This window comes from Crinia signifera, unplaced genomic scaffold (genome assembly GCF_055691185.1).
Source record: "Crinia signifera unplaced genomic scaffold, ASM5569118v1 HAP2_SCAFFOLD_73, whole genome shotgun sequence".
Lineage (NCBI taxonomy): Eukaryota > Metazoa > Chordata > Amphibia > Anura > Myobatrachidae > Crinia > Crinia signifera.
In genome coordinates, this window is record NW_028142632.1 from 456,853 (window position 1) to 483,795 (window position 26,943).

Genomic DNA, 26,943 nt, shown 5'->3' on the forward strand with positions numbered 1-26,943 from the left:
GGACTCATTTCTCATTTGAAATGCCCATTTTTGGGGGGCCAGAAATGTGCGTCTTTAAAAGGTGATTTCTACGATACCCCACTTTTGCGCGTCGGACCTCAACTTTTCCCGTAAACGCAGAAAAAATGCAATTTTCAGGAGAAACGAGACAGACATCCCCTCCCTCTGCCACCCACCCGCCCAACTGACAGCCAGCCATTAGACATGCACAGATAGTTCTGAGGGTCTGTATGTGATGTCATAAAGGGCCTGCTGATCAATGGGCAGCTTTCTGATTGGCTGCTGTATTTAAATTGACAGATGGAAGCTGGCAGCTGATTGGCTGTCTAGCCTAAAGTGCTTTACACACCTCCCTGATGGTACCACTGGCTAAGACTCCACCTCAGCTCATTGGGTAATGAAAAATTTAGAACAATTGATGGATGAAAGCAGGCAGGCCGGCCATTTTGCGACGCTCATTGGACTTGTTTAATGCAATGCACCTTTGCATATTCACATGCATTCGCTTCATGCTGTAACCACTGCGCATAAAAATTTGGAAACATGGCAAACAGTGTATCATTTGCTGTCTAAATCATGTTTCCCATATTTTCCCTTCCCAGATACAAGCCCGTTTGAGTGTTTGGGGCACTTTTTAGCTAAAATCAACCTAAGGGGCCTAACTGCATATGCTAAAGCCTGCCTATTTTGAATGGTGTAGTGGCCCCTGCAACCTCCAAAAATATCAGGACTTACTTCCCCAATAACCTGCTAACTCACCCCTGAAATACATACTTATTCACCCTATTTTCTTCTTTGGACTCATTTCTCATTTGAAATGCCCATTTTCGGGGGGCCAGAATTGTGCGTCTTTAAAAGGTGATTTCTACGATACCCCACTTTTGCGCGTCGGACCTCAACTTTTCCCGTAAACGCAGAAAAACCGCAATTTTCAGGAGAAACGAGACAGACATCCCCTCCCTCTGCCACCCACCCACCCAACTGACAGCCAGCCATTAGATTAGACATGCACAGATAGTTCTGAGGGTCTGTCTGTGATGTCATAAAGGGCCTGCTGATCAATGGTCAACTTTCTGATTGGCTGCTGTATTTGATTGACAGATGGAAGCTGGCAGCTGATTGGCTGTCTAGCCTAAAGTGCTTTACACACCTCCCTGATGGTACCACTGGCTAAGACTCCACCTCAGCTCATTGGGTAATGAAAAATTTAGAACAATTGATGGATGAAAGCAGGCAGGCCATTTTGGGACACTCAGTGGACTTGTTTAATGCAATGCACCTTTGTATATTCACATGCATTCGCTTCATGCTGTAACCACTGTGCATCAAAATTTGGAAACATGGCGAACAGTGTATCATTTGCTGTCTAAGTCATGTTTCCCATATTTTCCTTCCCAGATAAAAGCCCGTTTGAGTGTTTGGGGCACTTTTTAGCTAAAATCATCCTACGGGGCCTAACTGCATATGCTAAAGCCTGCCTATTTTGAATGGTGTAGTGGCCCCTGCAACCTCCAAAAATATCAGGACTTACTTCCCCAATAACCTGCTAACTCACCCCTGAAATACATACTTATTCATCCTATTTTGTTCATTGGACTCATTTCTCATTTGAAATGCCCATTTTTGGGGGGCCAGAAATGTGCGTCTTTAAAAGGTGATTTCTACGATACCCCACTTTTGCGCGTCGGACCTCAACTTTTCCCGTAAACGCAGAAAAAGCGCATTTTCAGGAGAAACGAGACAGACATCCCCTCCCTCTGCCACCCACCCACCCAACTGACAACAAGCCATTAGACATGCACAGATAGTTCTGAGGGTCTGTCTGTGATGTCATAAAGGGCCTGCTGATCAATGGGCAGCTTTCTGATTGGCTGCTGTATTTGATTGACAGATGGAAGCTGGCAGCTGATTGGCTGTCTAGCCTAAAGTGCTTTACACACCTCCCTGATGGTACCACTGGCTAAGACTCCACCTCAGCTCATTGGGTAATGAAAATTTTAGAACAATTGATGGATGAAAGCAGGCAGGCAGGCCATTTTGGGACACTCAGTGGACTTGTTTAATGCAATGCACCTTTGTATATTCACATGCATTCGCTTCATGCTGTAACCACTGTGCATAAAAATTTGGAAACATGGCATATAGTGTATCATTTGGTGTCTACGTCATGTTTCCCATATTTTCCCTTCGCAGATACAAGCCCGTTTGATTGTTTGGGGCACTTTATAGCTAAAATCATCCTATGGGGCCTAACTGCATATGCTAAAACCTGCCTATTTTGAATGGTGTAGTGGCCCCTGCAACCTCCAAAAATATCAGGACTTACTTCCCCAATAACCGGCTAACTCACCCCTGAAATACATACTTATTCGCCCTATTTTGTTCATTGGACTCATTTCTCATTTGAAATGCCCATTTTTGGGGGGCCAGAAATGTGCGTCTTTAAAAGGTGATTTCTACGATACCCCACTTTTGCGCGTCGGACCTCAACTTTTCCCGTAAACGCAGAAAAAATGCAATTTTCAGGAGAAACGAGACAGACATCCCCTCCCTCTGCCACCCACCCGCCCAACTGACAGCCAGCCATTAGACATGCACAGATAGTTCTGAGGGTCTGTATCTGATGTCATAAAGGGCCTGCTGATCAATGGGCAGCTTTTTGATTGGCTGCTGTATTTAAATTGACAGATGGAAGCTGGCAGCTGATTGGCTGTCTAGCCTAAAGTGCTTTACACACCTCCCTGATGGTACCACTGGCTAAGACTCCACCTCAGCTCATTGGGTAATGAAAAATTTAGAACAATTGATGGATGAAAGCAGGCAGGCCGGCCATTTTGCGACGCTCATTGGACTTGTTTAATGCAATGCACCTTTGCATATTCACATGCATTCGCTTCATGCTGTAACCACTGTGCATAAAAATTTAGAAACATGGCATACAGTGTATCATTTGCTGTCTAAATCATGTTTCCCATATTTTCCCTTCCCAGATACAAGCCCGTTTGAGTGTTTGGGGCACTTTTTAGCTAAAATCAACCTAAGGGGCCTAACTGCATATGCTAAAGCCTGCCTATTTTGAATGGTGTAGTGGCCCCTGCAACCTCCAAAAATATCAGGACTTACTTCCCCAATAACCTGCTAACTCACCCCTGAAATACATACTTATTCACCCTATTTTCTTCTTTGGACTCATTTCTCATTTGAAATGCCCATTTTCGGGGGGCCAGAATTGTGCGTCTTTAAAAGGTGATTTCTACGATACCCCACTTTTGCGCGTCGGACCTCAACTTTTCCCGTAAACGCAGAAAAACCGCAATTTTAGGGAGAAACGAGACAGACATCCCCTCCCTCTGCCACCCACCCGCCCAACTGACAGCCAGCCATTAGACATGCACAGATAGTTCTGAGGGTCTTTCTGTGATGTCATAAAGGGCCTGCTGATCAATGGGCAGCTTTCTGATTGGCTGCTGTATTTGATTGACAGATGGAAGCTGGCAGCTGATTGGCTGTCTAGCCTAAAGTGCTTTACACACCTCCCTGATGGTACCAGTGGCTAAGACTCCACCTCAGCTCATTGGGTAATGAAAAATTTAGAACAATTGATGGATGAAAGCAGGCAGGCCGGCCATTTTGGGACACTCAGTGGACTTGTTTAATGCAATGCACCTTTGTATATTCACATGCATTCGCTTCATGCTGTAACCACTGTGCATAAAAATTTGTAAACATGGCAAACAGTGTATCATTTGCTGTCTAAGTCATGTTTCCCATATTTTCCCTTCCCAGATACAAGCCCGTTTGAGTGTTTGGGGCACTTTTTAGCTAAAATCATCCTACGGGGCCTAACTTCATATGCTAAAGCCTGCATATTTTGAATGGTGTAGTGGCCCCTGCAACCTCCAAAAATATCAAGACTTACTTCCCCAATAACCTGCTAACTCACCCCTGAAATACATACTTATTCATCCTATTTTGTTCATTGGACTCATTTCTCTTTTGAAATGCCCATTTTTGGGGGGCCAGAAATGTGCGTCTTTAAAAGGTGATTTCTACGATAGCCCACTTTTGCGCGTCGGACCTCAACTTTTCCCGTAAACGCAGAAAAAGCGCAATTTTCAGGAGAAACGAGACAGCCATCCCCTCCCTCTGCCACCCACCCAACTGACAGCCAGCCATTAGACATGCACAGATAGTTCTGAGGGTCTGTCTGTGATGTCATAAAGGGCCTGCTGATCAATGGGCAGCTTTCTGATTGGCTGCTGTATTTGATTGACAGATGGAAGCTGGCAGCTGATTGGCTGTCTAGCCTTAAGTGCTTTACACACCTCCCTGATGGTACCACTGGCTAAGACTCCACCTCAGCTCATTGGGTAATGAAAAATTTAGAACAATTGATGGATGAAAGCAGGCAGGCCGGCCATTTTGGGACACTCAGTGGACTTGTTTAATGCAATGCACCTTTGTATATTCACATGCATTCGCTTCATGCTGTAACCATTGTGCATAAAAATTTGGAAACATGGCAAACAGTGTATCATTTGCTGTCTAAGTCATGTTTCCCATATTTTCCTTCCCAGATAAAAGCCCGTTTGAGTGTTTGGGGCACTTTTTAGCTAAAATCATCCTACGGGGCCTAACTGCATATGCTAAAGCCTGCCTATTTTGAATGGTGTAGTGGCCCCTGCAACCTCCAAAAATATCAGGACTTACTTCCCCAATAACCTGCTAACTCACCCCTGAAATACATACTTATTTATCCTATTTTGTTCATTGGACTCATTTCTCATTTGAAATGCCCATTTTTGGGGGGCCAGAAATGTGCGTATTTAAAAGGTGATTTCTACGATACCCCACTTTTGCGCGTCGGACCTCAACTTTTCCCGTAAACGCAGAAAAACCGCAATTTTCAGGAGAAACGAGACAGACATCCCCTCCCTCTGCCACCCACCCACCCAACTGACAGCCAGCCATTAGATTAGACATGCACAGATAGTTCTGAGGGTCTGTCTGTGATGTCATAAAGGGCCTGCTGATCAATGGGCAGCTTTCTGATTGGCTGCTGTATTTGATTGACAGATGGAAGCTGGCAGCTGATTGGCTGTCTAGCCTAAAGTGCTTTACACACCTCCCTGATGGTACCACTGGCTAAGACTCCACCTCAGCTCATTGGGTAATGAAAAATTTAGAACAATTGATGGATCAAAGCAGGCAGGCAGGCCATTTTGGGACACTCAGTGGACTTGTTTAATGCAATGCACCTTTGTATATTCACATGCATTCGCTTCATGCTGTAACCACTGTGCATAAAAATTTGGAAACATGGCATATAGTGTATCATTTGGTGTCTACGTCATGTTTCCCATATTTTCCCTTCCCAGATACAAGCCCGTTTGAGTGTTTGGGGCACTTTATAGCTAAAATCATCCTATGGGGCCTAACTGCATATGCTAAAACCTGCCTATTTTGAATGGTGTAGTGGCCCCTGCAACCTCCAAAAATATCAGGACTTACTTCCCCAATAACCGGCTAACTCACCCCTGAAATACATACTTATTCGCCCTATTTTGTTTATTGGACTCATTTCTCATTTGAAATGCCCATTTTTGGGGGGCCAGAAATGTGCGTCTTTAAAAGGTGATTTCTACGATACCCCACTTTTGCGCGTCGGACCTCAACTTTTCCCGTAAACGCAGAAAAAGCGCAATTTTTAGGAGAAACGAGACAGCCATCCCTTCCCTCTGCCACCCACCCAACTGACAGCCAGCCATTAGACATGCACAGATAGTTCTGAGGGTCTGTCTGTGATGTCATAAAGGGCCTGCTGATCAATGGGCAGCTTTCTGATTGGCTGCTGTATTTGATTGACAGATGGAACTGGCAGCTGATTGGCTGTCTAGCCTAAAGTGCTTTACACACCTCCCTGATGGTACCACTGGCTAAGACTCCACCTCAGCTCATTGGGTAATGAAAAATTTAGAACAATTGATGGATGAAAGCAGGCAGGCCGGCCATTTTGGGACACTCAGTGGACTTGTTTAATGCAATGCACCTTTGTATATTCACATGCATTCGCTTCATGCTGTAACCACTGTGCCTAAAAATTTGGAAACATGGCATATAGTGTATCATTTGGTGTCTACGTCATGTTTCCCATATTTTCCCTTCCCAGATACAAGCCCGTTTGAGTGTTTGGGGCACTTTTTAGCTAAAATCAACCTACGGGGCCTAACTGCATATGCTAAAGCCTGCCTATTTTGAATGGTGTAGTGGCCCCTGCAACCTCCAAAAATATCAGGACTTACTTCCCCAATAACCTGCTAACTCACCCCTGAAATACATACTTATTCACCCTATTTTGTTCATTGGACTCATTTCTCATTTGAAATGCCCATTTTTGGGGGGCCAGAAATGTGCGTCTTTAAAAGGTGATTTCTACGATACCCCACTTTTGCGCGTCGGACCTCAACTTTTCCCGTAAACGCAGAAAAAAACGCAATTTTAGGGAGAAACGAGACAGACATCCCCTCCCTCTGCCACCCACCCGCCCAACTGACAGCCAGCCATTAGACATGCACAGATAGTTCTGAGGGTCTGTCTGTGATGTCATAAAGGGCCTGCTAATCAATGGGCAGCTTTCTGATTGGCTGCTGTATTTGATTGACAGATGGAAGCTGGCAGCTGATTGGCTGTCTAGCCTTAAGTGCTTTACACACCTCCCTGATGGTACCACTGGCTAAGACTCCACCTCAGCTCATTGGGTAATGAAAAATTTAGAACAATTGATGGATGAAAGCAGGCAGGCCGGCCATTTTGGGACACTCAGTGGACTTGTTTAATGCAATGCACCTTTGTATATTCACATGCATTCGCTTCATGCTGTAACCATTGTGCATAAAAATTTGGAAACATGGCAAACAGTGTATCATTTGCTGTCTAAGTCATGTTTCCCATATTTTCCATCCCAGATAAAAGCCCGTTTGAGTGTTTGGGGCACTTTTTAGCTAAAATCATCCTACGGGGCCTAACTGCATATGATAAAGCCTGCCTATTTTGAATGGTGTAGTGGCCCCTGCAACCTCCAAAAATATCAGGACTTACTTCCCCAATAACCTGCTAACTCACCCCTGAAATACATACTTATTCATCCTATTTTGTTCATTGGACTCATTTCTCATTTGAAATGCCCATTTTTGGGGGGCCAGAATTGTGCGTCTTTAAAAGGTGATTTCTACGATACCCCACTTTTGCGCGTCGGACCTCAACTTTTCCCGTAAACGCAGAAAAACCGCAATTTTCAGGAGAAACGAGACAGACATCCCCTCCCTCTGACACCCACCCACCCAACTGACAGCCAGCCATTAGATTAGACATGCACAGATAGTTCTGAGGGTCTGTCTGTGATGTCATAAAGGGCCTGCTGATCAATGGTCAACTTTCTGATTGGCTGCTGTATTTGTTTGACAGATGGAAGCTGGCAGCTGATTGGCTGTCTAGCCTAAAGTGCTTTACACACCTCCCTGATGGTACCACTGGCTAAGACTCCACCTCAGCTCATTGGGTAATGAAACATTTAGAACAATTGATGGATGAAAGCAGGCAGGCCGGCCATTTTGGGACACTCAGTGGACTTGTTTAATGCAATGCACCTTTGTATATTCACATGCATTCGCTTCATGCTGTAACCACTGTGCATCAAAATTTGGAAACATGGCAAACAGTGTATCATTTGCTGTCTAAGTCATGTTTCCCATATTTTCCTTCCCAGATAAAAGCCCGTTTGAGTGTTTGGGGCACTTTTTAGCTAAAATCATCCTACGGGGCCTAACTGCATATGCTAAAGCCTGCCTATTTTGAATGGTGTAGTGGCCCCTGCAACCTCCAAAAATATCAGGACTTACTTCCCCAATAACCTGCTAACTCACCCCTGAAATACATACTTATTCATCCTATTTTGTTCATTGGACTCATTTCTCATTTGAAATGCCCATTTTTGGGGGGCCAGAAATGTGCGTCTTTAAAAGGTGATTTCTACGATACCCCACTTTTGCGCGTCGGACCTCAACTTTTCCCGTAAACGCAGAAAAACCGCAATTTTCAGGAGAAACGAGACAGACATCCCCTCCCTCTGCCACCCACCCACCCAACTGACAGCCAGCCATTAGATTAGACATGCACAGATAGTTCTGAGGGTCTGTCTGTGATGTCATAAAGGGCCTGCTGATCAATGGTCAACTTTCTGATTGGCTGCTGTATTTGATTGACAGATGGAAGCTGGCAGCTGATTGGCTGTCTAGCCTAAAGTGCTTTACACACCTCCCTGATGGTACCAGTGGCTAAGACTCCACCTCAGCTCATTGGGTAATGAAAAATTTAGAACAATTGATGGATGAAAGCAGGCAGGCCGGCCATTTTGGGACACTCAGTGGACTTGTTTAATGCAATGCACCTTTGTATATTCGCATGCATTCGCTTCATGCTGTAACCACTGTGCATAAAAATTTGGAAACATGGCATTTAGTGTATCTTTTGGTGTCTAAGTCATGTTTCCCATATTTTCCCTTCCCAGATGCAAGCCCGTTTGAGTGTTTGGGGCACTTTTTAGCTAAAATCATCCTACGGGGCCTAACTGCATATGCTAAAACCTGCCTATTTTGAATGGTGTAGTGGCCCCTGCAACCTCCAAAAAATATCAGGACTTACTTCCCCAATAACCTGCTAATTCACCCCTGAAATACATACTTATTCACCCTATTTTGTACATTGGACTCATTTCTTATTTGAAATGCCCATTTTTGGGGGGCCAGAAATGTGCGTCTTTAAAAGGTGATTTCTACGATACCCCACTTTTGCGTGTCGGACCTCAACTTTTCCCGTAAACGCAGAAAAACCGCAATTTTAAGGAGAAACGAGACAGACATCCCCTTCCTCTGCCACCCACCCGCCCAACTGACAGCCAGCCATTAGACATGCACAGATAGTTCTGAGGGTCTTTCTGTGATGTCATAAAGGGCCTGCTGATCAATGGGCAGCTTTCTGATTGGCTGCTGTATTTGATTGACAGATGGAAGCTGGCAGCTGATTGGCTGTCTAGCCTAAAGTGCTTTACACACCTCCCTGATGGTACCACTGGCTAAGACTCCACCTCAGCTCATTGGGTAATGAAAATTTAGAACAATTGATGGATAAAAGCAGGCAGGCCGGCCATTTTGGGACACTCAGTGGACTTGTTTAATGCAATGCACCTTTGTATATTCACATGCATTCGCTTCATGCTGTAACCACTGTGCATAAAAATTTGGAAACATGGCAAACAGTGTATCATTTGCTGTCTAAGTCATGTTTCCCATATTTTCCCTTCCCAGATACAAGCCCGTTTGAGTGTTTGGGGCACTTTTTAGCTAAAATCAGCCTACGGGGCCTAACTGCATATGCTAAAGCCTGCCTATTTTGAATGGTGTAGTGGCCCCTGCAACCTCCAAAAATATCAGGACTTACTTCCCCAATAACCTGCTAACTCACCCCTGAAATACATACTTATTCATCCTATTTTGTTCATTGGACTCATTTCTCATTTGAAATGCCCATTTTTGGGGGGCCAGAAATGTGCTTCTTTAAAATGTGATTTCTACGATACCCCACTTTTGCGCGTCGGACCTCAACTTTTCCCGTAAACGCAGAAAAAGCGCATTTTCAGGAGAAACGAGACAGACATCCCCTCCCTCTGCCACCCACCCACCCAACTGACAACAAGCCATTAGACATGCACAGATAGTTCTGAGGGTCTGTCTGTGATGTCATAAAGGGCCTGCTGATCAATGGGCAGCTTTCTGATTGGCTGCTGTATTTGATTGACAGATGGAAGCTGGCAGCTGATTGGCTGTCTAGCCTAAAGTGCTTTACACACCTCCCTGATGGTACCACTGGCTAAGACTCCACCTCAGCTCATTGGGTAATGAAAATTTTAGAACAATTGATGGATGAAAGCAGGCAGGCAGGCCATTTTGGGACACTCAGTGGACTTGTTTAATGCAATGCACCTTTGTATATTCACATGCATTCGCTTCATGCTGTAACCACTGTGCATAAAAATTTGGAAACATGGCATATAGTGTATCATTTGGTGTCTACGTCATGTTTCCCATATTTTCCCTTCCCAGATACAAGCCCGTTTGATTGTTTGGGGCACTTTATAGCTAAAATCATCCTATGGGGCCTAACTGCATATGCTAAAACCTGCCTATTTTGAATGGTGTAGTGGCCCCTGCAACCTCCAAAAATATCAGGACTTACTTCCCCAATAACCGGCTAACTCACCCCTGAAATACATACTTATTCGCCCTATTTTGTTCATTGGACTCATTTCTCATTTGAAATGCCCATTTTTGGGGGGCCAGAAATGTGCGTCTTTAAAAGGTGATTTCTACGATACCCCACTTTTGCGCGTCGGACCTCAACTTTTCCCGTAAACGCAGAAAAAATGCAATTTTCAGGAGAAACGAGACAGACATCCCCTCCCTCTGCCACCCACCCGCCCAACTGACAGCCAGCCATTAGACATGCACAGATAGTTCTGAGGGTCTGTATGTGATGTCATAAAGGGCCTGCTGATCAATGGGCAGCTTTCTGATTGGCTGCTGTATTTAAATTGACAGATGGAAGCTGGCAGCTGATTGGCTGTCTAGCCTAAAGTGCTTTACACACCTCCCTGATGGTACCACTGGCTAAGACTCCACCTCAGCTCATTGGGTAATGAAAAATTTAGAACAATTGATGGATGAAAGCAGGCAGGCCGGCCATTTTGCGACGCTCATTGGACTTGTTTAATGCAATGCACCTTTGCATGTTCACATGCATTCGCTTCATGCTGTAACCACTGTGCATAAAAATTTGGAAACATGGCATACAGTGTATCATTTGCTGTCTAAATCATGTTTCCCATATTTTCCCTTCCCAGATACAAGCCCGTTTGAGTTTTTTGGGCACTTTTTAGCTAAAATCAACCTAAGGGGCCTAACTGCATATGCTAAAGCCTGCCTATTTTGAATGGTGTAGTGGCCCCTGCAACCTCCAAAAATATCAGGACTTACTTCCCCAATAACCTGCTAACTCACCCCTGAAATACATACTTATTCACCCTATTTTCTTCTTTGGACTCATTTCTCATTTGAAATGCCCATTTTCGGGGGGCCAGAATTGTGCGTCTTTAAAAGGTGATTTCTACGATACCCCACTTTTGCGCGTCGGACCTCAACTTTTCCCGTAAACGCAGAAAAACCGCAATTTTAGGGAGAAACGAGACAGACATCCCCTCCCTCTGCCACCCACCCGCCCAACTGACAGCCAGCCATTAGACATGCACAGATAGTTCTGAGGGTCTTTCTGTGATGTCATAAAGGGCCTGCTGATCAATGGGCAGCTTTCTGATTGGCTGCTGTATTTGATTGACAGATGGAAGCTGGCAGCTGATTGGCTGTCTAGCCTAAAGTGCTTTACACACCTCCCTGATGGTACCAGTGGCTAAGACTCCACCTCAGCTCATTGGGTAATGAAAAATTTAGAACAATTGATGGATGAAAGCAGGCAGGCCGGCCATTTTGGGACACTCAGTGGACTTGTTTAATGCAATGCACCTTTGTATATTCACATGCATTCGCTTCATGCTGTAACCACTGTGCATAAAAATTTGTAAACATGGCAAACAGTGTATCATTTGCTGTCTAAGTCATGTTTCCCATATTTTCCCTTCCCAGATACAAGCCCGTTTGAGTGTTTGGGGCACTTTTTAGCTAAAATCATCCTACGGGGCCTAACTTCATATGCTAAAGCCTGCATATTTTGAATGGTGTAGTGGCCCCTGCAACCTCCAAAAATATCAAGACTTACTTCCCCAATAACCTGCTAACTCACCCCTGAAATACATACTTATTCATCCTATTTTGTTCATTGGACTCATTTCTCTTTTGAAATGCCCATTTTTGGGGGGCCAGAAATGTGCGTCTTTAAAAGGTGATTTCTACGATAGCCCACTTTTGCGCGTCGGACCTCAACTTTTCCCGTAAACGGAGAAAAAGCGCAATTTTCAGGAGAAACGAGACAGCCATCCCCTCCCTCTGCCACCCACCCAACTGACAGCCAGCCATTAGACATGCACAGATAGTTCTGAGGGTCTGTCTGTGATGTCATAAAGGGCCTGCTGATCAATGGGCAGCTTTCTGATTGGCTGCTGTATTTGATTGACAGATGGAACTGGCAGCTGATTGGCTGTCTAGCCTAAAGTGCTTTACACACCTCCCTGATGGTACCACTGGCTAAGACTCCACCTCAGCTCATTGGGTAATGAAAAATTTAGAACAATTGATGGATGAAAGCAGGCAGGCCGGCCATTTTGGGACACTCAGTGGACTTGTTTAATGCAATGCACCTTTGTATATTCACATGCATTCGCTTCATGCTGTAACCACTGTGCCTAAAAATTTGGAAACATGGCATATAGTGTATCATTTGGTGTCTACGTCATGTTTCCCATATTTTCCCTTCCCAGATACAAGCCCGTTTGAGTGTTTGGGGCACTTTTTAGCTAAAATCAACCTACGGGGCCTAACTGCATATGCTAAAGCCTGCCTATTTTGAATGGTGTAGTGGCCCCTGCAACCTCCAAAAATATCAGGACTTACTTCCCCAATAACCTGCTAACTCACCCCTGAAATACATACTTATTCACCCTATTTTGTTCATTGGACTCATTTCTCATTTGAAATGCCCATTTTTGGGCGGCCAGAAATGTGCGTCTTTAAAAGGTGATTTCTACGATACCCTACTTTTGCGCGTCGGACCTCAACTTTTCCCGTAAACGCAGAAAAAAACGCAATTTTAGGGAGAAACGAGACAGACATCCCCTCCCTCTGCCACCCACCCGCCCAACTGACAGCCAGCCATTAGACATGCACAGATAGTTCTGAGGGTCTTTCTGTGATGTCATAAAGGGCCTGCTAATCAATGGGCAGCTTTCTGATTGGCTGCTGTATTTGATTGACAGATGGAAGCTGGCAGCTGATTGGCTGTCTAGCCTTAAGTGCTTTACACACCTCCCTGATGGTACCACTGGCTAAGACTCCACCTCAGCTCATTGGGTAATGAAAAATTTAGAACAATTGATGGATGAAAGCAGGCAGGCCGGCCATTTTGGGACACTCAGTGGACTTGTTTAATGCAATGCACCTTTGTATATTCACATGCATTCGCTTCATGCTGTAACCATTGTGCATAAAAATTTGGAAACATGGCAAACAGTGTATCATTTGCTGTCTAAGTCATGTTTCCCATATTTTCCTTCCCAGATAAAAGCCCGTTTGAGTGTTTGGGGCACTTTTTAGCTAAAATCATCCTACGGGGCCTAACTGCATATGCTAAAGCCTGCCTATTTTGAATGGTGTAGTGGCCCCTGCAACCTCCAAAAATATCAGGACTTACTTCCCCAATAACCTGCTAACTCACCCCTGAAATACATACTTATTTATCCTATTTTGTTCATTGGACTCATTTCTCATTTGAAATGCCCATTTTTGGGGGGCCAGAAATGTGCGTCTTTAAAAGGTGATTTCTACGATACCCCACTTTTGCGCGTCAGACCTCAACTTTTCCCGTAAACGCAGAAAAACCGCAATTTTCAGGAGAAACGAGACAGACATCCCCTCCCTCTGCCACCCACCCACCCAACTGACAGCCAGCCATTAGATTAGACATGCACAGATAGTTCTGAGGGTCTGTCTGTGATGTCATAAAGGGCCTGCTGATCAATGGGCAGCTTTCTGATTGGCTGCTGTATTTGATTGACAGATAGAAGCTGGCAGCTGATTGGCTGTCTAGCCTAAAGTGCTTTACACACCTCCCTGATGGTACCACTGGTAAGACTCCACCTCAGCTCATTGGGTAATGAAAAATTTAGAACAATTGATGGATGAAAGCAGGCAGGCAGGCCATTTTGGGACACTCAGTGGACTTGTTTAATGCAATGCACCTTTGTATATTCACATGCATTCGCTTCATGCTGTAACCACTGTGCATAAAAATTTGGAAACATGGCATATAGTGTATCATTTGGTGTCTACGTCATGTTTCCCATATTTTCCCTTCCCAGATACAAGCCCGTTTGAGTGTTTGGGGCACTTTATAGCTAAAATCATCCTATGGGGCCTAACTGCATATGCTAAAACCTGCCTATTTTGAATGGTGTAGTGGCCCCTGCAACCTCCAAAAATATCAGGACTTACTTCCCCAATAACCGGCTAACTCACCCCTGAAATACATACTTATTCGCCCTATTTTGTTCATTGGACTCATTTCTCATTTGAAATGCCCATTTTTGGGGGGCCAGAAATGTGCGTCTTTAAAAGGTGATTTCTACGATACCCCACTTTTGCGCGTCGGACCTCAACTTTTCCCGTAAACGCAGAAAAAATGCAATTTTCAGGAGAAACGAGACAGACATCCCCTCCCTCTGCCACCCACCCGCCCAACTGACAGCCAGCCATTAGACATGCACAGATAGTTCTGAGGGTCTGTATGTGATGTCATAAAGGGCCTGCTGATCAATGGGCAGCTTTCTGATTGGCTGCTGTATTTAAATTGACAGATGGAAGCTGGCAGCTGATTGGCTGTCTAGCCTAAAGTGCTTTACACACCTCCCTGATGGTACCACTGGCTAAGACTCCACCTCAGCTCATTGGGTAATGAAAAATTTAGAACAATTGATGGATGAAAGCAGGCAGGCCGGCCATTTTGCGACGCTCATTGGACTTGTTTAATGCAATGCACCTTTGCATATTCACATGCATTCGCTTCATGCTGTAACCACTGTGCATAAAAATTTGGAAACATGGCATACAGTGTATCATTTGCTGTCTAAATCATGTTTCCCATATTTTCCCTTCCCAGATACAAGCCCGTTTGAGTGTTTGGGGCACTTTTTAGCTAAAATCAACCTAAGGGGCCTAACTGCATATGCTAAAGCCTGCCTATTTTGAATGGTGTAGTGGCCCCTGCAACCTCCAAAAATATCAGGACTTACTTCCCCAATAACCTGCTAACTCACCCCTGAAATACATACTTATTCACCCTATTTTGTTCATTGGACTCATTTCTCATTTGAAATGCCCATTTTCGGGGGGGCAGAATTGTGCGTCTTTAAAAGGTGATTTCTACGATACCCCACTTTTGCGCGTCGGACCTCAACTTTTCCCGTAAACGCAGAAAAACCGCAATTTTAGGGAGAAACGAGACAGACATCCCCTCCCTCTGCCACCCACCCACCCAACTGACAGCCAGCCATTAGACATGCACAGATAGTTCTGAGGGTCTGTTTGTGATGTCATAAAGGGCCTGCTGATCAATGGGCAGCTTTCTGATTGGCTGCTGTATTTGATTGACAGATGGAAGCTGGCAGCTGATTGGCTGTCTAGCCTAAAGTGCTTTACACACCTCCCTGATGGTACCACTGGCTAAGACTCCACCTCAGCTCATTGGGTAATGAAAAATTTAGAACAATTGATGGATGAAAGCAGGCAGGCCGGCCATTTTGCGACGCTCATTGGACTTGTTTAATGCAATGCACCTTTGCATATTCACATGCATTCGCTTCATGCTGTAACCACTGTGCATAAAAATTTGGAAACATGGCATACAGTGTATCATTTGCTGTCTAGGTCATGTTTCCCATATTTTCCCTTCCCAGATACAAGCCTGTTTGAGTGTTTGGGGCACTTTTTAGCTAAAATCATCCTACGGGGCCTAACTTCATATGCTAAAGCCTGCATATTTTGAATGGTGTAGTGGCCCCTGCAACCTCCAAAAATATCAAGACTTACTTCCCCAATAACCTGCTAACTCACCCCTGAAATACATACTTATTCATCCTATTTTGTTCATTGGACTCATTTCTCTTTTGAAATGCCCATTTTTGGGGGGCCAGAAATGTGCGTCTTTAAAAGGTGATTTCTACGATAGCCCACTTATGCGCGTCGGACCTCAACTTTTCCCGTAAACGCAGAAAAAGCGCAATTTTTAGGAGAAACGAGACAGCCATCCCTTCCCTCTGCCACCCACCCAACTGACAGCCAGCCATTAGACATGCACAGATAGTTCCGAGGGTCTGTCTGTGATGTCATAAAGGGCCTGCTGATCAATGGGCAGCTTTCTGATTGGCTGCTGTATTTGATTGACAGATGGAACTGGCAGCTGATTGGCTGTCTAGCCTAAAGTGCTTTACACACCTCCCTGATGGTACCACTGGCTAAGACTCCACCTCAGCTCATTGGGTAATGAAAAATTTAGAACAATTGATGGATGAAAGCAGGCAGGCCGGCCATTTTGGGACACTCAGTGGACTTGTTTAATGCAATGCACCTTTGTATATTCACATGCATTCGCTTCATGCTGTAACCACTGTGCCTAAAAATTTGGAAACATGGCATATAGTGTATCATTTGGTGTCTACGTCATGTTTCCCATATTTTCCCTTCCCAGATACAAGCCCGTTTGAGTGTTTGGGGCACTTTTTAGCTAAAATCAACCTACGGGGCCTAACTGCATATGCTAAAGCCTGCCTATTTTGAATGGTGTAGTGGCCCCTGCAACCTCCAAAAATATCAGGACTTACTTCCCCAATAACCTGCTAACTCACCCCTGAAATACATACTTATTCACCCTATTTTGTTCATTGGACTCATTTCTCATTTGAAATGCCCATTTTTGGGGGGCCAGAAATGTGCGTCTTTAAAAGGTGATTTCTACGATACCCCACTTTTGCGCGTCGGACCTCAACTTTTCCCGTAAACGCAGAAAAAAACGCAATTTTAGGGAGAAACGAGACAGACATCCCCTCCCTCTGCCACCCACCCGCCCAACTGACAGCCAGCCATTAGACATGCACAGATAGTTCTGAGGGTCTTTCTGTGATGTCATAAAGGGCCTGCTAATCAATGGGCAGCTTTCTGATTGGCTGCTGTATTTGATTGACAGATGGAAGCTGGCAGCTGATTGGCTGTCTAGCCTTAAGTGCTTTACACACCTCCCTAATGGTACCACTGGCTAAGACTCCACCTCAGCTCATTGGGTAATGAAAAATTTAGAACAATTGATGGATGAAAGCAGGCAGGCCGGCCATTTTGGGACACTCAGTGGACTTGTTTAATGCAATGCACCTTTGTATATTCACATGCATTCGCTTCATGCTGTAACCATTGTGCATACAAATTTGGAAACATGGCAAACAGTGTATCATTTGCTGTCTAAGTCATGTTTCCCATATTTTCCTTCCCAGATAAAAGCCCGTTTGAGTGTTTGGGGCACTTTTTAGCTAAAATCATCCTACGGGGCCTAACTGCATATGCTAAAGCCTGCCTATTTTGAATGGTGTAGTGGCCCCTGCAACCTCCAAAAATATCAGGACTTACTTCCCCAATAACCTGCTAACTCACCCCTGAAATACATACTTATTTATCCTATTTTGTTCATTGGACTCATTTCTCATTTGAAATGCCCATTTTTGGGGGGCCAGAAATGTGCGTCTTTAAAAGGTGATTTCTACGATACCCCACTTTTGCGCGTCGGACCTCAACTTTTCCCGTAAACGCAGAAAAACCGCAATTTTCAGGAGAAACGAGACAGACATCCCCTCCCTCTGCCACCCACCCACCCAACTGACAGCCAGCCATTAGATTAGACATGCACAGATAGTTCTGAGGGTCTGTCTGTGATGTCATAAAGGGCCTGCTGATCAATGGTCAACTTTCTGATTGGCTGCTGTATTTGATTGACAGATGGAAGCTGGCAGCTGATTGGCTGTCTAGCCTAAAGTGCTTTACACACCTCCCTGATGGTACCACTGGCTAAGACTCCACCTCAGCTCATTGGGTAATGAAAAATTTAGAACAATTGATGGATGAAAGCAGGCAGACCGGCCATTTTGGGACGCTCATTGGACTTGTTTAATGCAATGCACCTTTGTATATTCACATGCATTCGCTTCATGCTGTAACCACTGTGCATACAAATTTGGAAACATGGCATATAGTGTATCATTTGCTGTCTAAGTCATGTTTCCCATATTTTCCCTTCCCAGATACAAGCCCGTTTGAGTGTTTGGGGCACTTTTTAGCTAAAATCATCCTACGGGGCCTAACTGCATATGCTAAAGCCTGCCTATTTTGAATGGAGTAGTGGCCCCTGCAACCTCCAAAAATATCAGGACTTACTTCCCCAATAACCTGCTAACTCACCCCTGAAATACATACTTATTCACCCTATTTTGTTCATTTGACGCATTTCTCATTTGAAATGCCCATTTTTTTTTGGGGGGGGGGGCAGAAATGTGCGTCTTTAAAAGGTGATTTCTACGATACCCCACTTTTGCGCGTCGGACCTCAACTTTTCCCGTAAACGCAGAAAAAGCGCATTTTCAGGAGAAACGAGACCGACATCCCCTCCCTCTGCCACCCACCCACCCAACTGACAGCCAGCCATTAGACATGCACAGATAGTTCTGAGGGTCTGTCTGTGATGTCATAAAGGGCCTGCTGATCAATGGGCAGCTTTCTGATTGGCTGCTGTATTTGATTGACAGATGGAAGCTGGCAGCTGATTGGCTGTCTAGCCTAAAGTGCTTTACACACCTCCCTGATGGTACCACTGGCTAAGACTCCACCTCAGCTCATTGGGTAATGAAAAATTTAGAACAATTGATGGATGAAAGCAGGCAGGCCGGCCATTTTGGGACACTCAGTGGACTTGTTTAATGCAATGCACCTTTGTATATTCACATGCATTCGCTTCATGCTGTAACCACTGTGCCTAAAAATTTGGAAACATGGCATATAGTGTATCATTTGGTGTCTACGTCATGTTTCCCATATTTTCCCTTCCCAGATACAAGCCCGTTTGAGTGTTTGGGGCACTTTTTAGCTAAAATCAACCTACGGGGCCTAACTGCATATGCTAAAGCCTGCCTATTTTGAATGGTGTAGTGGCCCCTGCAACCTCCAAAAATATCAGGACTTACTTCCCCAATAACCTGCTAACTCACCCCTGAAATACATACTTATTCACCCTATTTTGTTCATTGGACTCATTTCTCATTTGAAATGCCCATTTTTGGGGGGCCAGAAATGTGCGTCTTTAAAAGGTGATTTCTACGATACCCCACTTTTGCGCGTCGGACCTCAACTTTTTCCGTAAACGCAGAAAAAAACGCAATTTTAGGGAGAAACGAGACAGACATCCCCTCCCTCTGCCACCCACCCGCCCAACTGACAGCCAGCCATTAGACATGCACAGATAGTTCTGAGGGTCTTTCTGTGATGTCATAAAGGGCCTGCTAATCAATGGGCAGCTTTCTGATTGGCTGCTGTATTTGATTGACAGATGGAAGCTGGCAGCTGATTGGCTGTCTAGCCTTAAGTGCTTTACACACCTCCCTAATGGTACCACTGGCTAAGACTCCACCTCAGCTCATTGGGTAATGAAAAATTTAGAACAATTGATGGATGAAAGCAGGCAGGCCGGCCATTTTGGGACACTCAGTGGACTTGTTTAATGCAATGCACCTTTGTATATTCACATGCATTCGCTTCATGCTGTAACCATTGTGCATACAAATTTGGAAACATGGCAAACAGTGTATCATTTGCTGTCTAAGTCATGTTTCCCATATTTTCCTTCCCAGATAAAAGCCCGTTTGAGTGTTTGGGGCACTTTTTAGCTAAAATCATCCTACGGGGCCTAACTGCATATGCTAAAGCCTGCCTATTTTGAATGGTGTAGTGGCCCCTGCAACCTCCAAAAATATCAGGACTTACTTCCCCAATAACCTGCTAACTCACCCCTGAAATACATACTTATTTATCCTATTTTGTTCATTGGACTCATTTCTCATTTGAAATGCCCATTTTTGGGGGGCCAGAAATGTGCGTCTTTAAAAGGTGATTTCTACGATACCCCACTTTTGCGCGTCGGACCTCAACTTTTCCCGTAAACGCAGAAAAACCGCAATTTTCAGGAGAAACGAGACAGACATCCCCTCCCTCTGCCACCCACCCACCCAACTGACAGCCAGCCATTAGATTAGACATGCACAGATAGTTCTGAGGGTCTGTCTGTGATGTCATAAAGGGCCTGCTGATCAATGGTCAACTTTCTGATTGGCTGCTGTATTTGATTGACAGATGGAAGCTGGCAGCTGATTGGCTGTCTAGCCTAAAGTGCTTTACACACCTCCCTGATGGTACCACTGGCTAAGACTCCACCTCAGCTCATTGGGTAATGAAAAATTTAGAACAATTGATGGATGAAAGCAGGCAGACCGGCCATTTTGGGACGCTCATTGGACTTGTTTAATGCAATGCACCTTTGTATATTCACATGCATTCGCTTCATGCTGTAACCACTGTGCATACAAATTTGGAAACATGGCATATAGTGTATCATTTGCTGTCTAAGTCATGTTTCCCATATTTTCCCTTCCCAGATACAAGCCCGTTTGAGTGTTTGGGGCACTTTTTAGCTAAAATCATCCTACGGGGCCTAACTGCATATGCTAAAGCCTGCCTATTTTGAATGGAGTAGTGGCCCCTGCAACCTCCAAAAATATCAGGACTTACTTCCCCAATAACCTGCTAACTCACCCCTGAAATACATACTTATTCACCCTATTTTGTTCATTTGACGCATTTCTCATTTGAAATGCCCATTTTTTTTTGGGGGGGGGGGGGGCAGAAATGTGCGTCTTTAAAAGGTGATTTCTACGATACCCCACTTTTGCGCGTCGGACCTCAACTTTTCCCGTAAACGCAGAAAAAGCGCATTTTCAGGAGAAACGAGACCGACATCCCCTCCCTCTGCCACCCACCCACCCAACTGACAGCCAGCCATTAGACATGCACAGATAGTTCTGAGGGTCTGTCTGTGATGTCATAAAGGGCCTGCTGATCAATGGGCAGCTTTCTGATTGGCTGCTGTATTTGATTGACAGATGGAAGCTGGCAGCTGATTGGCTGTCTAGCCTAAAGTGCTTTACACACCTCCCTGATGGTACCACTGGCTAAGACTCCACCTCAGCTCATTGGGTAATGAAAAATTTAGAACAATTGATGGATGAAAGCAGGCAGGCCGGCCATTTTGGGACACTCAGTGGACTTGTTTAATGCAATGCACCTTTGTATATTCACATGCATTCGCTTCATGCTGTAACCATTGTGCATAAAAATTTGGAAACATGGCAAACAGTGTATCATTTGCTGTCTACGTCATGTTTCCCATATTTTCCCTTCCCAGATACAAGCCCGTTTGAGTGTTTGGGGCACTTTTTAGCTAAAATCAACCTACGGGGCCTAACTGCATATGCTAAAGCCTGCCTATTTTGAATGGTGTAGTGACCCCTGCAACCTCCAAAAATATCAGGACTTACTTCCCCAATAACCTGCTAACTCACCCCTGAAATACATACTTATTTATCCTATTTTGTTCATTGGACTCATTTCTCATTTGAAATGCCCATTTTTGGGGGGCCAGAAATGTGCGTCTTTAAAAGGTGATTTCTACGATACCCCACTTTTGCGCGTCGGACCTCAACTTTTCCCGTAAACGCAGAAAAACCGCAATTTTCAGGAGAAACGAGACAGACATCCCCTCCCTCTGCCACCCACCCACCCAACTGACAGCCAGCCATTAGATTAGACATGCACAGATAGTTCTGAGGGTCTGTCTGTGATGTCATAAAGGGCCTGCTGATCAATGGTCAACTTTCTGATTGGCTGCTGTATTTGATTGACAGATGGAAGCTGGCAGCTGATTGGCTGTCTAGCCTAAAGTGCTTTACACACCTCCCTGATGGTACCACTGGCTAAGACTCCACCTCAGCTCATTGGGTAATGAAAAATTTAGAACAATTGATGGATGAAAGCAGGCAGACCGGCCATTTTGGGACGCTCATTGGACTTGTTTAATGCAATGCACCTTTGTATATTCACATGCATTCGCTTCATGCTGTAACCACTGTGCATACAAATTTGGAAACATGGCATATAGTGTATCATTTGCTGTCTAAGTCATGTTTCCCATATTTTCCCTTCCCAGATACAAGCCCGTTTGAGTGTTTGGGGCACTTTTTAGCTAAAATCATCCTACGGGGCCTAACTGCATATGCTAAAGCCTGCCTATTTTGAATGGAGTAGTGGCCCCTGCAACCTCCAAAAATATCAGGACTTACTTCCCCAATAACCTGCTAACTCACCCCTGAAATACATACTTATTCACCCTATTTTGTTCATTTGACGCATTTCTCATTTGAAATGCCCATTTTTTTGGGGGGGGGGGGGGGCAGAAATGTGCGTCTTTAAAAGGTGATTTCTACGATACCCCACTTTTGCGCGTCGGACCTCAACTTTTCCCGTAAACGCAGAAAAAGCGCATTTTCAGGAGAAACGAGACCGACATCCCCTCCCTCTGCCACCCACCCACCCAACTGACAGCCAGCCATTAGACATGCACAGATAGTTCTGAGGGTCTGTCTGTGATGTCATAAAGGGCCTGCTGATCAATGGGCAGCTTTCTGATTGGCTGCTGTATTTGATTGACAGATGGAAGCTGGCAGCTGATTGGCTGTCTAGCCTAAAGTGCTTTACACACCTCCCTGATGGTACCACTGGCTAAGACTCCACCTCAGCTCATTGGGTAATGAAAAATTTAGAACAATTGATGGATGAAAGCAGGCAGGCCGGCCATTTTGGGACACTCAGTGGACTTGTTTAATGCAATGCACCTTTGTATATTCACATGCATTCGCTTCATGCTGTAACCACTGTGCCTAAAAATTTGGAAACATGGCATATAGTGTATCATTTGGTGTCTACGTCATGTTTCCCATATTTTCCCTTCCCAGATACAAGCCCGTTTGAGTGTTTGGGGCACTTTTTAGCTAAAATCAACCTACGGGGCCTAACTGCATATGCTAAAGCCTGCCTATTTTGAATGGTGTAGTGGCCCCTGCAACCTCCAAAAATATCAGGACTTACTTCCCCAATAACCTGCTAACTCACCCCTGAAATACATACTTATTCACCCTATTTTGTTCATTGGACTCATTTCTCATTTGAAATGCCCATTTTTGGGGGGCCAGAAATGTGCGTCTTTAAAAGGTGATTTCTACGATACCCCACTTTTGCGCGTCGGACCTCAACTTTTCCCGTAAACGCAGAAAAAAACGCAATTTTAGGGAGAAACGAGACAGACATCCCCTCCCTCTGCCACCCACCCGCCCAACTGACAGCCAGCCATTAGACATGCACAGATAGTTCTGAGGGTCTTTCTGTGATGTCATAAAGGGCCTGCTAATCAATGGGCAGCTTTCTGATTGGCTGCTGTATTTGATTGACAGATGGAAGCTGGCAGCTGATTGGCTGTCTAGCCTTAAGTGCTTTACACACCTCCCTGATGGTACCACTGGCTAAGACTCCACCTCAGCTCATTGGGTAATGAAAAATTTAGAACAATTGATGGATGAAAGCAGGCAGGCCGGCCATTTTGGGACACTCAGTGGACTTGTTTAATGCAATGCACCTTTGTATATTCACATGCATTCGCTTCATGCTGTAACCATTGTGCATAAAAATTTGGAAACATGGCAAACAGTGTATCATTTGCTGTCTAAGTCATGTTTCCCATATTTTCCCTTCCCAGATAAAAGCCCGTTTGAGTGTTTGGGGCACTTTTTAGCTAAAATCATCCTACGGGGCCTAACTGCATATGCTAAAGCCTGCCTATTTTGAATGGTGTAGTGACCCCTGCAACCTCCAAAAATATCAGGACTTACTTCCCCAATAACCTGCTAACTCACCCCTGAAATACATACTTATTTATCCTATTTTGTTCATTGGACTCATTTCTCATTTGAAATGCCCATTTTTGGGGGGCCAGAAATGTGCGTCTTTAAAAGGTGATTTCTACGATACCCCACTTTTGCGCGTCGGACCTCAACTTTTCCCGTAAACGCAGAAAAACCGCAATTTTCAGGAGAAACGAGACAGACATCCCCTCCCTCTGACACCCACCCACCCAACTGACAGCCAGCCATTAGATTAGACATGCACAGATAGTTCTGAGGGTCTGTCTGTGATGTCATAAAGGGCCTGCTGATCAATGGTCAACTTTCTGATTGGCTGCTGTATTTGATTGACAGATGGAAGCTGGCAGCTGATTGGCTGTCTAGCCTAAAGTGCTTTACACACCTCCCTGATGGTACCACTGGCTAAGACTCCACCTCAGCTCATTGGGTAATGAAAAATTTAGAACAATTGATGGATGAAAGCAGGCAGACCGGCCATTTTGGGACGCTCATTGGACTTGTTTAATGCAATGCACCTTTGTATATTCACATGCATTCGCTTCATGCTGTAACCACTGTGCATAAAAATTTGGAAACATGGCATATAGTGTATCATTTGCTGTCTAAGCAGGGGCGGGCTGGGCCGGGGGGCAGAGTGCCATATGCCCCCCGGGCCGCTTACCCACCCACTGGCTGCGGGCCGTGCTGCGGCTGGATCAGCTTCTCCAGCCCTCCTGCACTGGCCGCGGCTTACAGAACACGGCCGCGGCTACAGGAAAATGGCCGCCGGCCCCCTGCACTGAGGACATGTTCTCAGTGCAGGAGGCCGGCGGCCATTTTCCTGTAGCCGCGGCCGTGTTCTGGAAGCCGCGGCCAGCGCAGGAGGGCTGGAGAAGCTGATCCAGCCGCAGCACGGCCCGCAGCTAGCGAGTGGGTAAGCGCTCTCCCCCCCCCCCCTCCCTCACCCCAGCATATGTGTTTCTGTCACTGTGGGGGCATATCTGGCACTGTGTGGGGGCATATCTGGCACTGTGTGGGGGCATATCTGGCACTGTGTGGGGGCATATCTGGCACTGTGTGGGGGCATATGTGTATCTGGCACTGTGGGGGGCATATCTGGCACTGTGGGGGCATATATGTATTTGGCACTGTGGGGACATATGTGTATCTGGCACAGTGGGGCATATGTGTATTTGGCACTGTGGGGTCATATGTGTATCTGGCACTGTGGGGGCATATGTGTATTTGGCACTGTGGGGGCATATGTGTATCTGGCACTGTGGGGCATATGTGTATTTGGCACTGTGGGGGCATATCTGGCACTGTGGGGGCATATGTGTATCTGGCACTGTGGGGGCATATGTGTATCTGGCACTGTGGGGACATATGTGTATCTGGCACTGTGGGGGCATATGTGTCTGGCACTGTGGGGGCATATGTGTATTTGGCACTGTGGGGGCATATGTGTCTCTGGCACTGTGGGGGCATATGTGTCTCTGGCACTGTGGGGGCATATCTGGCACTGTGGGGGCATATGTGTCTTTGGCACTGTGGGGGAATATGTGTCTCTGGCACTGAGGGGGCATATGTGTCTCTGGCACTGTGGGGGCATATCTGGCACTGTGGGGGCATATGTGTCTTTGGCACTGTGGGGGAATATGTGTCTCTGGCACTGTGGGGGCATATGTGTCTCTGGCACTGTGGGGGCATATGTGTCTCTGGCACTCTGGGGGCATATCTGGCACTGTGGAGGAATATGCGTATTTGGCACTGTGGCAAAATATCTGGCACTGTGGCGGCATTTGTGTCTGGCACTGTGGGGGCATATGTGTATTTGGTACTGTGGCGGAATATCTTGCACTGTGGGGGCATATCTGGCACTGTGGACATCACATTGTGCGGTGTAATGGGCATCATGGTATGGGGCGTAATGGACATTACGGTGTGGGGAGCATTGGGTAATTGCCATCACAGTATGGGGTGTAATGGGCATCAAGGTGTGCAGCATAATGTGTAATTAGCATCACAGTGTGCGGTGTATTGAGTAATTAGCATCGCAGTGTTGGGCGTAATGTGTAACTGGCATCATGGTGTTCAGCATAATGTGTAATTGGCATTACGGCATGTGGCTTTATGTGTAATGGGTATTACAAGGTTCGCTAAAATGTGCAATCTGCAGGTACACAATACAATCATGGTACAGGCAACGCCCCTTATGATAGGCCACGCCCCTAATTTTTCGGCGCGCCTACGGCGCGCAAAAGCATTCCTTCCGACGGTGACTTGGCTGATTATGGGCCAGTGCTCTGGACTTGCCCCCTAGGCTAAAAGTTGCCAGCCAGCCCCTGTGTCTAAGTCATGTTTCCCATATTTTCCCTTCCCAGATACAAGCCCGTTTGAGTGTTTGGGGCACTTTTTAGCTAAAATCATCCTACGGGGCCTAACTGCATATGCTAAAGCCTGCCTATTTTGAATGGAGTAGTGGCCCCTGCAACCTCCAAAAATATCAGGACTTACTTCCCCATTAACCTGCTAACTCACCCCTGAAATACATACTTATTCACCCTATTTTGTTCATTTGACTCATTTCTCATTTGAAATGCCCATTTTTTTTGGGGGGGGGGGGCAGAAATGTGCGTCTTTAAAAGGTGATTTCTACGATACCCCACTTTTGCGCGTCGGACCTCAACTTTTCCCGTAAACGCAGAAAAAGCGCATTTTCAGGAGAAACGAGACCGACATCCCCTCCCTCTGCCACCCACCCACCCAACTGACAGCCAGCCATTAGACATGCACAGATAGTTCTGAGGGTCTGTCTGTGATGTCATAAAGGGCCTGCTGATCAATGGGCAGCTTTCTGATTGGCTGCTGTATTTGATTGACAGATGGAAGCTGGCAGCTGATTGGCTGTCTAGCCTAAAGTGCTTTACACACCTCCCTGATGGTACCACTGGCTAAGACTCCACCTCAGCTCATTGGGTAATGAAAAATTTAGAACAATTGATGGATGAAAGCAGGCAGGCCGGCCATTTTGGGACACTCAGTGGACTTGTTTAATGCAATGCACCTTT